The sequence below is a fragment of the Anastrepha obliqua genome, chromosome 2, assembly GCF_027943255.1.
Source record: "Anastrepha obliqua isolate idAnaObli1 chromosome 2, idAnaObli1_1.0, whole genome shotgun sequence".
NCBI lineage: Eukaryota > Metazoa > Arthropoda > Insecta > Diptera > Tephritidae > Anastrepha > Anastrepha obliqua.
Window position 1 is genome coordinate 4,815,290 of NC_072893.1, and position 13,587 is coordinate 4,828,876.

Consider the following 13,587-nt stretch of genomic DNA (forward strand, 5'->3'; position numbering starts at 1 on the left):
TCAAATTCTTTATTAAGCTCTAAACTACAACTAACTTTATTGAGTCACTTCGCACTCTAATCTATCCATACAACTTAAAGACTAATGGAACATTTTTCGAAAAAGCTATTTTTCTTTAATAATCGGTCGAACCTCAACGGGACCTTCATAGCGCGTTCACGCATTTGGTAAATATCGTCAAGTGTTTCTGTAGTTGAGCTAGATTTTTCGGCGGTGCTGGTGGTCGGGACGCAAACTCTCTACCACTTACCGAGCAACGTCTGTATAAAGGATCAGACTGTGAATTGCAACCCGAATCAACACTAGACCAGATCCTCACGGAAGAATGAGTCCCGAGTAAGGTATGTGATAAGCAAGTCATTTCTTCTTTTCATTGAATTCATGCGCAACGTAAAGTGCAAATAAGAGATTACTGGGTTTTGTGCAAAGTTAAAAGTGTCGCCCAGAGCTATCGACTTCTGATTACAAACAGACACAAACCGAATCTCATTAAATGTAATGTTTAATACTTAGCCAAAAGTTTCTCTTATCCAAACGGATAACAAAATCAAACAATTAACTCTGCGAACAAATAACAAAATTAAGATTATGTCAAGCCCATCAAAGCACAAATAAAGAAGCGGTCGATATTGCTGCTCTTTCACAAAATGTCAAGTAGTCCGTGGTAAGAGCTATAGAAGCACAGGGTGTTCGGTGGCGGAGTTGGGTTTTAAATTGAAAGTTTCTTCGTGCGGGTGGACGTCGAGAACAACGTGGGTTCGCAGTTGAGTCGTATTTCAAGGCCAGCGATTCGTGTATAACTGCTCGTCGTAGCCCAGGGTCGGGGCCCAGCCGGATATCCAGACCAAATGAAAAAATTTAACTCGTCGCTACAAGTTTGCACGATACTCCGCATCAGTCCGTGCGCAAGAGAGCGGCTAACCTGGGACTTTCAAAAACTATTGCGAATGAAATACTGAAGAAGAATTTTAGACTTCGCCCCTTCAAAATTCAAATCGTGCAAGTAATAAAGCAATTAAGAATAATAATCTACGTGAAAATTTATTCGATGCAATGTTTCATATATTTCGCACGGTAAGCACTGTCTTTTGGAGTGTTGAAGCCAATTTTCGTTTAAATGGATGTGTAATAAAGTTGCAAAATTTCCATTATTCGTCACCTAAAGGACAGAGCTGACGATTAAAACATCAGTAGCCCCATCACAGTCTTAAAGTGAATAACTCTTCAGTGGAATAACTGGGCTCTACTTTTTGAAAATCGCGGCGGAAAAACACTTTCCGTTGACGGTGTCTCCTATAGGCGCATGCTGACGGATTGTTTTCTACCAATAAGAGAAAGCATTCTGCCTCCAGTACACATACCATGGATTAAGCAAGAAGGCGCTACGTGGCACATCGCCAGAAAGATGATGGTGAAACTCCGCCATCCCTAAACAAAGTGATATGTCGTTTCTTTGGTATATTTTAGCCACCCAAGTCGCAGGATCTTACCCCTATGGACTTTTTTCTGTGAGGGTACCTCAAAAGTAAGATCTATGAGCAAACCCAATGACCATCTCAGTACTAAAAGCAAATATCTTTCGCGAAGTTAATGTCATTCCGACTTCATATCTCTAGCGAGTGGCATGAAGTACGGAGGCCAGATTCCAAGAATATAGCCGACGTAACGCAAATCGTATCAAAGCGCACCGGTTAAGATGGTTGGGTCATATAACAAGAATGGCCAACATAACAAGAATGGATGCAGAAGAAAATTGTAGAAGCCAGAGCGATCAGCTCTAGAGCAAGAGGAAAGCCGAGAACCAGATGGGCCGACGAACTAGAGGAGGAGAGCTTGGGATAAAGAATTGGAAAAAAATCGCAAGGTGTATGGAAGTCCCACGTGCAGCAGGGCAAAGCTCACAAAGAGATGTAGTGCCGAAAGATGATGATGATGATGTTCCGACGTAACGGCCAACATTTGGAGGAAATATTTGCTCAAAAATAGAATCCGCATTCCACATCCACTTCATTGTAATAGTTGAAATAAACTTTTTTATCATAAATAATTATTTTTTTTTAATTTACCTTTCATGTTCTAATACTGCTACCGAACACCCTGTAGCTACAAAGTTATGCACGTTTTGTTCTTGTTGCTTACAGGTCTGATTGTTGCTTGTCGGCAAGATATTTGAATGCATTGCAACTTAAATCATTTGGCGCATAAAATGCAAATGCAGACAAGAGACGACAGTCTCGGCGCCGCAGGGAAGCTGATATCGACACCTACGAAGACAATAACCTACCGTATCATTTACGAACACACGAGTGCACAGAAAGTGTGAGACACACACGCGCCAACACAGCTATCAATAGACCATAAAATGCAATAAGTAGCTGAGTCATAAGTATTTGGATTTGGCTTTGTGTTTGGTTTGCTGCTCAGCAAAATCGAAATGGGCTGATTTTAATGTAGATGGGTGGGTGGCAAACCCAGTGTTCCAAATCCATAATGTGATACCTCACACCCGCTATACCACTTCCTGCACCACCTGCGCCATTAAGTGCTCAATTTTATATACCTTTTATGCCTTCGTGTATTATTGTTGTAGATTCCTATAATGAAACATGCGGATAATGTCTGTGATTTTCTGGCCAAAACTTGTATTCAATTTAAAGCAGAACTTTAGGCATTGAGAAAGCAAAGCAACGAGCTGCAGACGGGTCGAGCGGATGATACACAAAAATATTCAAGAGTGAAAGGTGTAGAGTCTGGAGTGCTGAAGGTAGCCAGAAAAGTAAAAGATGGAGTGTTGCAAGTCCAGCTAAGCAGTGGAATTTTGTGGTAAATTCTTTGTAAACTTCTGTTCCAAAAACAATTTCCATTAGTGGCAGCTACTACTTCACCTTCGCCTATTTCGGAGAAATCATGATTGCCACTGGGAATGCGAAACCGGAAACGGCATCAAGTGCAGACAACAGGAAGCGAGCATGAGCAGAGCGCAAAGCCACCAATATACGTACTTGTACTTGCGAGTGTAATGTGGCACGTACGTGCGTTTATGCAACATGTGTATGTGTATGCTCCTGAGGGTGTTAATACTTATACTGGGATAAATGCGCCACCGTAAAGCAGCGTAAGGCAAAATGAATTTGTAGTTTTTCTTGTTGCTGACAGTCGTCGATTGGAATAATATTTGAAAACTGATGTGCATACACGCACACATACATACGTATGTATGTATATTTTGGGGATTTGCGAGTCTTAGTGCTACATCCGCTGAAGCTGTTTGAGTGCTTGGTGCTGATGAAGATGGCAATGTCGAGGACTATAGTGTTTGCGCAGGAAATGTTGTTAGTTGAAATCAGCAGCTATCGATCGCTAACCACCAATGAACTAAAAGCTAACGAATTGCACGCTTTTCTTTTTTTGTTTGCTCCTACAGGGTGGCTGATAAAAGCTGTTGTGAGAAATTATTGATTTCTTTTCCGAAAACTTAAATTTCGATTAAAAAAAATCTGAAATGAGAAGGAGGCAAGAATTTTTGGTGGCGTCTTGCAAGAATGACATGCGGACTTATGTCGGTCATTGAGAACAGATGATGCAAAATTTAGTAATGACAACGAATATGATGATGAAATATCAAAAATGTAACAATGAGAGTTCTAACTCGTCAAATAAAATCAAAATTATTTAACAGAAATTCGAAATTTTTCAATATGCGTCAGGGACTGCAAATAAAAATTTCCTCATAAAAACCGTTTGCCGTTCGGAGTCGGCTTAAAACTATAGGTCTCTCTATTTTATTTATTTATTTAAATGAGTTCAAAAAAGTAAAAGCAAGTGTAATTTATTTTTGATATTCTTCAAAATTTGTTCTACCATGTGAAATATAAAGTAAGTGCTAGGAGATACTCGAACGTTTTTTTTTACTGATCTATTTATTTATTCATTCACTAATGTCTAGCAAAATTCAAAACAGATATTCAAGGGATTTATTCAAAACTAAAATACAAATAACACAATTAGATTACCAACATAAGAAACCATTAAATTGTTAAAAATATTTACAAGTAGAAATTGAATTTTAACAAAATTAATAATAATGAAACTAAAATGACAAATATTTACGAATTATTATTTTGATTTGTTACATAAAAAGTAATTTTTTACTTGCATTTGAAATACCTGTTTGGCCCCAGAAAGATCTAAATCCGAAAAGGTTGAGAGATAATTAAAGTCAATTAAAGTTCTAGTGAGTGGCACATTAGCTGCTGCTATTGTTGTTGTTGTATATTAGCTGCTCACTGGCGCTGTGTGATGAACCAAACGTAATGTTACGGTGCCTAAGCTGCCATTAGCACTATAAAATGTCCTACTAAAGCCAACGTGAAAAATCTTAAAACGGCGAAAATTTCAGCAAAGAACATTAAGCTGTATTTTTCTAGAAGAACCGGGAGTATATTTCGCTATTAATGAGATCAAGGATAAATGATACTGCCGAAGTACCGCTGCCACTTAATGGGAAAAGGCTAATTAATCGACAGAGAGCTTCGTGTGATGGTTTCGGGTCTGAGAAATTGTGTGAATGTAGTGCGAAACGCACAAACAGTTATTGAACCCTCTAAGTAGGGATGTATGTATAATTGTCTATAGGAGGGAATGAAAAATATGTACAAATACATAACTTTTTTGTACCAGATATATACACAGTGCATAGCGGTACATCTAATGGGACTATTAGTAAAATACGGGGCACCATTTTATTACTGTAATAGTTATTTTAGAGCAGGATTACTTGTTTTCTGAGAACCTTGTTATTGCTTTGCACAAAATAATAAAAGAGCTAACGGTTTTTAATCAAAATAACTTTAAGTCATAAATATATTTTATACACAAAATTCAAAAAGCAAGTAAACTATCAGGAATTTTAATAAGCTACTGCTAAATTATGCATTGTTTTTTTTGGTCCTTGTAGGTAAAGGAAAGGCGACCAATGATTACTAGATTAGAAAACAGAGAAAAACATTCAATAAAATTCAAAACTTCATAGGATATTCTGCTCAGGTGATAGAAAATGCCTTAAAGTATAAAAATAGGCAGAAAAGCCTATTAGCCGAAAGCACTTGGGGTAAAGTCGCATTTTTATTTCGTGTAACTCAAAAATCGTACAACTCAAGGGCAGTGTATCTCGAGGAATGCCTGCATCCGCTAAAGACAATCGCAATATAATGCGTTACTGAAAAAATTATCCATTTGCATCAACTACACTTCCGCGACGACCTTAGTTTGCCACTTAGTGCCAAAACTGTGCGCAGACGTTGGGTGGGTACACAAATTATTCCCAAGAAAAGGAAGAGTAAGTGGCTTGGCCCGTGAGTAAATGGCAAAACATATAATATGGTGAGATGAAATCGATCGAGTTGTACAAACTTCAGAAAGATTTCTCGACGTCCACCCAACACGGAATATAATACCCATTTCATCATGAAACATGGCGCCAATAAAGTCATAGTATGGAGTAGATTTTCACATAGCGTAGTAGGCCCAATTTATTTGATTGAAGACATCATGGATCAAACGGAATAGGTAAAAATATTACTCCAGGTGATGTTACCATATTCCATGGGAATTTGCCACTGGAGGGGTATATCAGCAGGATAATGATTCCAAACAATCGGTAAATAGGCAAAAGAATAGTTTAGGGCCAACGGGGTTGCGGTTATGCGTATAAAACTTGTGATTCGATATCAAAAAATCGAAACGAAAACCAACCAATTCTAGAGATTCACGGAAGGAATTAAAAGAGGCTTGGAAACGAATCCCGTTGTGAGAATGTCATAGACTCTATGCCAAGAAAGTGTAATGCAGTGTTGAAAAGCCGAGGGTATTCAATAACATATTAGGGTTTGTATTTTTATTTTATAAAGCTTTGAACGCATTTTATGTTAACAGTTAAAAATAATGGTGCATTCTGAAAATTATATAGGTATAACTGGGTTAGGTTATGTTGGACTTGCCTGATTCTGCATAGCCTGCACATAGACTAGAAGTTGATACCAAGTGTTTGTATGGAGAGTTTATTTTATATTTTTTTCTTTAATACGCAGGTTAGATAATTAAAGTAGGTTGCAAATTTTTTGATCTGTCACGCTTTCTAAGGTTGAATATGATGTAGAACCCAAGTAGTTTGTTCGTGTTTTGTTAAGTGCAGGGCAGTGGCAGAGTAGTACTCCTAGTAGTTTTCGAGAGTTCTTGTGCATGTATCGTTCGGCACTAGCTTCAGTTTGGTCACGTACGATGGGGTGAGACATCAGTATGTGGAACTAGTTTTTGATTTGCTTTACTTCAATTTAAATTTAAATTTTTCTTTGAGTCCGGTTGAAAAATGTGAACTCCGGATAGATAAATGCAACTTATGTGTGTTATTATATTAAATAAAATCGTTCTGTTTTAGAAAATTTAACATTGCATATTTTTCATGCCGGCACTCCTATTATTTTGTGGGCACCTGTACATATCATAATTTATTGGGTAAAATGAATGCGGACGACAGGTTTAGTTGAGCTAGAAATAAGTTAATACTAAAAGGAGAAAACCACTACCGCAGTTTTTACTTCTGTAGTACATTTTAATCCTCCTTCGGCCGTAAAAACTTAACACTTTTTACATGCAAGATTTACTAAACATGGTTGAAAACTGGTCAAAAGCAAATGGGCTAAGAGTGAACCCCAATAAAACTGAACTCATCCTATTTACCAGGAAGCATAAAATTCCAAATATAGCTCCTCCGACCCTAGGTGGAACGGCACTGTCATTTAGTGATGAGGCCCGCTACTTAGGTCTAATACTAGACCGAAAGCTAACATGGAAGGCAAATGTCGAAGATAGAGTAAAAAGGGCGACAATAGCACTATGCTCTTGTAAACAGCTAATAGGACTAAGTTGGGGTCTCTCCCCATCTATCGTATACTGGCTTTACACGGCAATTGTCAGACCAATCCTAACATATTAGTATGGTGGCCAGCTTTAGATAAATTGCACATCAAAAGAACCATGGCACACGTACAAAGAATGGCCAGTCTTTGCATCTGCGGGGCCCTCAGAACCACACCTACAGATGCACTAAATATTATGCCTAACATTTTATCAATAGAGCAGTACGGTAAGCAAACAGCTGCCAAAGCAACTCTCAGACTAAGAGAAATCGGCCTACTCAGAACGTACCAAAGAGGGCACTCCTCAATTTTAGAACAATTCCCCTGCATTCCCAGCACAACAGATTTCTGTAGGACCAAGGACATCAATTTCGATAAATCCTTTGTCACAGTATTTCCCTCCAAAGAGGAATGGGATAACGGGCTCATTGTCAGGATAAATGACTTAAACATCTACACAGATGGCTCAAAACTGGACAACCAAGTAGGTGGAGGGGTCTACTCCGACAAACTCGGAGTATGCCAATCATTTCGCTTACCTGATCATTGCAGTGTATTTCAGGCGGAAGTCACTGCCATAAAAGAGGGACTTAAAGAAATAAAAACGAGAGTATTATCCGCAAATGAAGTCTTCATTTACTCGGACAGTCAAGCAGCAATAAAAGCGCTGGAATCAAAAACACACTCGTCAAAAACAGTTCTAGAATGTTTTAAACTACTAGATGACGTATCTAAGTGCTACAAGGTGTACCTTATCTGGGTACCAGGCCACAGGAACATTGCAGGAAATTGAAAGGCGGATGAACTTGCAAGAACCGGTACAACGCTCGATCTCGAACCGGATAAGGCGCTGATACCCATGCCCATAGCCACTTGTAAATTACTTATAGACAGGGAAACCATCAAAAAGGTAAATACAATCTGGCAAAACCTCACAACATGCGTACTAAGCAGACAGACATGGCCGAACTGGAACAGCGGTCGATCGAAGATCTTGCTAAGATTCAACAGATAATCTATAAGAAAAATGATAGGTGTTTTAACTGGTCATTGTTTAATAGGCAGCCACGCTAGAAGGTTAGGACTCCCTTACTTCGATTTCTGTAGAAGCTGTCTTAATACAGAAGAAGAGGAAACAGTCAGACACCTTTTATGTGAGTGTGAAGGCTTAGCTATGAGAAGGCTGCGCACTCTCGATACAGCATTTCTAACCCATGTAGCGGACATAGCCCATCTAAAACTAACGAAGCTCTGCTCGTTTATTAAAGCAACCGGATGGTTTGAAAAGGAACACGTAGAGTAAGGATAAGCTCCAGTGGTATCACAATGGACCTGCCGAAGGTCTAAGTGTGTCTTACGACAACCACCTTACCTACCTATCTACCTACATAAAAAAAATAGCGTTTAAATTAACTAAACTGACAAGAGATAATGGCTTAAAATTATTCATACAAATATGCGCCATTAAATTCTATTATAGTGAACTCTCTCTCTCTCTCTCTGTAGGGCACCTAAGGGACTGAAAAATTTTCCACTAATGGGAAGTGTCCGCTTATAAAAAAAGTGTAAAAACATTAATAGTGTGAGAAAAATTTTAAATTTAATTAAAAAGAAAAAAACTTTAAAAAATTCTTAAAGATTTGTTAGATGTACTGAAAAAAAGTGGTTGCTTATGGGAGATACCCACCTAAGAGATTAGTCCGTTAGGAGAGAATACACTGCATATACTTTTCATTTTTATACAATTTATAATTTTTTTTTTGTCAAATAATTTAGAACAGGATTGAGGCCAAATTAAAAAAAACTTCACTACATGTGAAATAAATTATGACGCTTAGGGGCAAAATGGTACAGAAACCAATACTCTAAAGCTCTTCTTTTTACATCTTTGTTATAGCGCCTTTTTTTGCCGCTGCACAGTGTAATAATTTGAAGCGCTTCCATCTTGAAGTATCAAGGCAATGATGAACTACTTTTTTGAGCAGATACTGCACCATTAGAAAACTTAGTAAAATTTAATTATTTCTTAAGAAATAATAAAAAGCGATTAGAATCAAAAAAGCAAGTTTTGTGAAGTAAAGAATACAGTATTTGAGTTTCTTAATACGAAAATTCATCAGCCGCCCTGTATCATTTCTGCTCAGCTTCAACCAATTGCCACTGCGTTCGCTTTCGCTGACTTCGGCGTTGGTTCAGTTGTCGCGATTCCATGGTGCACCATTTGCAAATATTGTAACCTGAGGCAAATGCCGGAAAAGAGTAATAACAAGCAGTCGCAAATGCAAAGGACGCAGCAGTGGTGCTGATAGGAGAAACGCCAACCAGAAATATAATATTATGGCAGTGAGTATTTGGAGACTCAGCGTCTTTGTTATTTTTTGAGCATCCCATATCTGGCAAAGTTTGTGCAAATATTTATTTGAAGTGTGTGAATGCGGGGATTTGCACTTTGAATGAATTCTGCGCCGCAACTACCAGAGTCACCGCCTGCAGCCAAACGAATATCACACAAAATGGGAAAAAACTGCAAAGCAGAGGAAGCAATTAAGGATTTGTGGTTTGATATCAAGCGAGTCTTGATGATTATTTCTATATGCCAGAGTAGCGGAAATTAATTTTTCATTTAGTATTTTTGTGTTGCAATGTCAATAAAAACGACTTTGAAAATGTTTTAATTTGGTGCATAGTTTTTTTTAATTTTTTTTGTCTCTTTGCACCATCCGCTAAATTAGTGCTCGTTTAATTCACTCTCTCAAAGAATAACATATTTCTGCGCCACCCGAGCACTTCATTGTTTTAAACCACTCGTCCAAAATCTAAAACTTATTTAATCCTTTAAATTTCATAATTGCTTCACAACTGTTAACTGTATAAGTGGACGCTGTAGAAATTAAAAGAGAAAAGAAAAACACCAAAAACTTTTGAAGCGCCATTCTGTGTCCGCCGGCCGCTCAAAATGCTGTGACGCACAAATTACTGCGTACCGGAATTGCAGCAAAGCAACATTTCTTCATTAAATATGTAAGCGGCATAAAGTTCGCGCCGCATAGTCGCACTGGCTCACTCACTGCCTTGTCCGCCATTTATTATGCAAATTCAACACAACCAAAAACCAGAGCGTGAAGCCTAAGGCACCGAGCGCCGGCGTATAAAAACAGAAAAGCACAAAAAGCCAAAAACAAAAGCGTAAGTGAGACAGCAACGCCGCCAGTTGTGATTTATGCGATTATACAATGCCAACAATTTGTGAATGGTACACGCGGAACCGGCAAATCCACGCGGATGCCTTAAACTCGCTTATGCAGAAGCGGAGATAAACGCACTCAGATGAAATTACGACAATCGCACCAAATACACACACGCACACACTTACCGCGCAGACATGTGGAGAAAATGCGAACAAAAAAGCACAGTCACCACCAAAAATAGGAGAAGAGTAAAGGAGAAGAGGAGTAAAGACGAACCAGAGGAGCGGAAAAGATATGAGCCACCTTTTATAGCTGACTATGGGCCCACAAGTCAGCCAACACAGCGGCAGCAACTACTGCAGTGCACAGGAAGGTGTGTGACGAAACAAAAGCCGGTGATGAGACGAAATTTAATTTAACAAATGAGTAAGCAGCTTCAATGAAAATTACGAAAATTGCATGTCTTAGATAAGTTAAGCGCGAAGTAAGTGCAAATTGGTTGAGTTTTCTTCAGCAAAAATGATTTATTCCATAAAGGTGGATTGTATTTTTGTATTTATGAAATGGATTTTTTCAAACTTTTTTTCTGACAGCTGTAGCCAAAACCAAAGTGTTGGTACTGATTAATTTTTGGAGGTGCTGATGATTTCTTTTTTAATATTATTCATAAAATAATAGTCATTTTACAGTACAAAAGATTTAGATTTTTGGGTTCGGAAATAAAAGTGACTATACAAATATAATCCTGAAATTAAATCATTAGTAGACAATTTTTGTAGAACAAGATTATAGCTAAGTACATTTTTGTGCACCAAAACTTTCAAATATTTCGGAGTAATCTTATAATTTGTGTGAAAAATTTTACGCGTGCTGAAGTTCTACAATCTTCTCCAATGCATCAACAGCTCTAATTGGCTGTAGATATCTGCCTGTTGGAGGCCTCATATTGGTATCAAAACGGCACTTTAGTACTGCTTGGGGAGTGCCAGACAGGTACACCAACCATTTCACCTGCCTACCTACCTACGAGTCGATTTTTATAATAATATTTTTTATCGCAAGTCCAGGTCAAAGTAAGCCCAAAAACGCCTTTAAGTAGGACATTTGAGGTCTAAAATATTCTGCAAAAATATTTACCATAAAATTTTAATTCTTCAGATATGAAGACCGTCAATATGAGCGCTTACTTGTAATTTTTTTCCTATATGACCAACAGAAAAAGCGTAAATATTACGTTTTTCCCCCCGACCCTATTTCTTATAGCATTGAAATATCACTGAAGAGGAATGTGTATCAAAATTTTTAGCCCAGCAATCATTTAACCAAGGTTTTATAATTCACTATAATTATGAAAATGTTGTTTTGTCGTAAAATTAATAAGTAAATATTTCCCAAAAAGCGCGAATTTTCTATTAAAAAATCTCACGAAATTTTCGCTATTCATGAAAATATTGTTTTATCCCAGACCAAAAGGTCAACTGCACTCTTTTTAAAAACCGCAAAAGATCTATTGAACTTAATTTTTTTGTTTCTTTATGCGAAAAGGTATCCGTTCTTACTTATGCCTCAAAATATTACCATTTGGCCCGGGTTTTATTTATAATAGGTAAAAAGTGTATTCGAAACTTTTTGAAAAAAATGCAGAACAGCGGGTCTTCATCTCTGAAAAATTTAAAAAGGCTCGTACGAGTGGATGTGTTGGCCTTCGGAAAATGAACACGGTCAGGATAAAAGCCCTCAATAGAATTCTTCTTTCTGTTACTGCAGTATGTTATTATTGTTGTTGTTGAAGTGGTTGAGTATGATGAAATAGTCCCAATTGCATAGAGAATAGCGGCGTTTTATTACCACTGTTCTCTTGTGATGTCTTGTTGTTTTTTTTTTTGTTTTGTGTTTGTTTGAGTTAGTTACATTTCGTGAGTTCCAAGTATAGCAGCAAGGGAGAAAACCTATGTTTCAGATTTCATTAATTGGCTGTAAGAAAGACTTACCGAAACAACGAGGTGTGGCTCTGGCTAGACTTGGACACTCAAATAGGGGAACAGACTTTACTTCACCCCCTCCGCCTGGCAGCTTCTGCAGATGGGTTTGAAGGGAAGGTTAAGTCTGGCTACATGATCCCTTACCTCCTAGTGACCCGTAAGGATTGCAGTGATACGTGTGATGTTTGGGCGAGAGCATCCTAACAGGTCACTTGTCATCTGGACGTTGTACGCATGACCGCTTGTTGTAGTGCATGTAGTTAATTGTTTGTGAAGCAATGGGTGTTTTAATTGTCTTGAATGGAGTAGTAACTGCCACCGCCTCTGTTATATCTAGTACCGAAACTTTTCCCGCCTGCTCAACCGCTATCTAATTAGGCTCTATACGCCTATGACCATATCAAAGTAATTTGAAGTCAATGACCAAGCAATTCTAGTCAATTCTGCTCTATAATGGAACAGCATTATTTCTTTTGCCGTATTAAGGACTGATATTGCATGCCGTTTTCAAAACACTTTTTAATATATTTTAAAGTAAATAGTAAATGAAAACTTTCCGCTTTTGGTTGACTGGGTTTTTTTGTTTCATTTTATCCTTTCTCATTATAATTGCTTTGACATTTTCTCCCGCTTATTTAGTTTGCAATATTACATTTGGAGAACATTTTTAATAATAAAATTTTAATTAATATACTATTATAACTGACTAGTGCACGGCGATCTGGAAAGTTATATTATATCCTAGTCAAACAGTTTTAGGCCTTTAATTTCATCTACGTCGAACCACTGCTCGGCAGTCACATAGAACATGTTCTGTTGCTTCATCTGCCTATTTGCAGAGTTCACAAGAATCATTTTCAAATATAGGTGTGGCAGCTATATTTTTCATATCCTAATTAAGTTTGAAATGTCCTGTTAATAGTTCAGTGCAAAGTTTTATGTATTTTAAAATTATTTTTAAAACTAGTAAGTATTTTTAACTCTCCACCCAGTCAAATAACCAAGTTAATCAGAAATTATCTAATAAATAAAATTATATTAAATAAAATATTAAGTATCTAGGATGACTTTCCTAGCAACCCTGTATACCATATGTTAAGTTATGTTAAATGGCTGCCCTAGTTTTGGGCACACTTGGACAAATATTGAAAATTCGTCCATTGTGATGCCATACAGGGGAGAGGAGAAAGGAGAAGGGAAGGAAGAAAGAGCCTTGGGAAGGATCTCGCGAACTTGTATATTAAGTTTGCGCACTAGCCCGACACTCGCTGAGTTGACTCGAGGCCCATCTTTCCAGGAGCAGACCACAGGTTTTTAAGGGAACCCCAATACTCTAACTTCGCGACGAAACCGTCTCCAAAGTTCCCTGTCTAGCTAGCTCATCAGCCCAGCAGTTACCCTCTATGCCGCTGTGACCGGGAACCCAAATGAGCCTGATGTCGAAGTATTCGGATGCAATCGAGAGAGTAGCCAGACCCTGTATACCATAGTTCAACAATA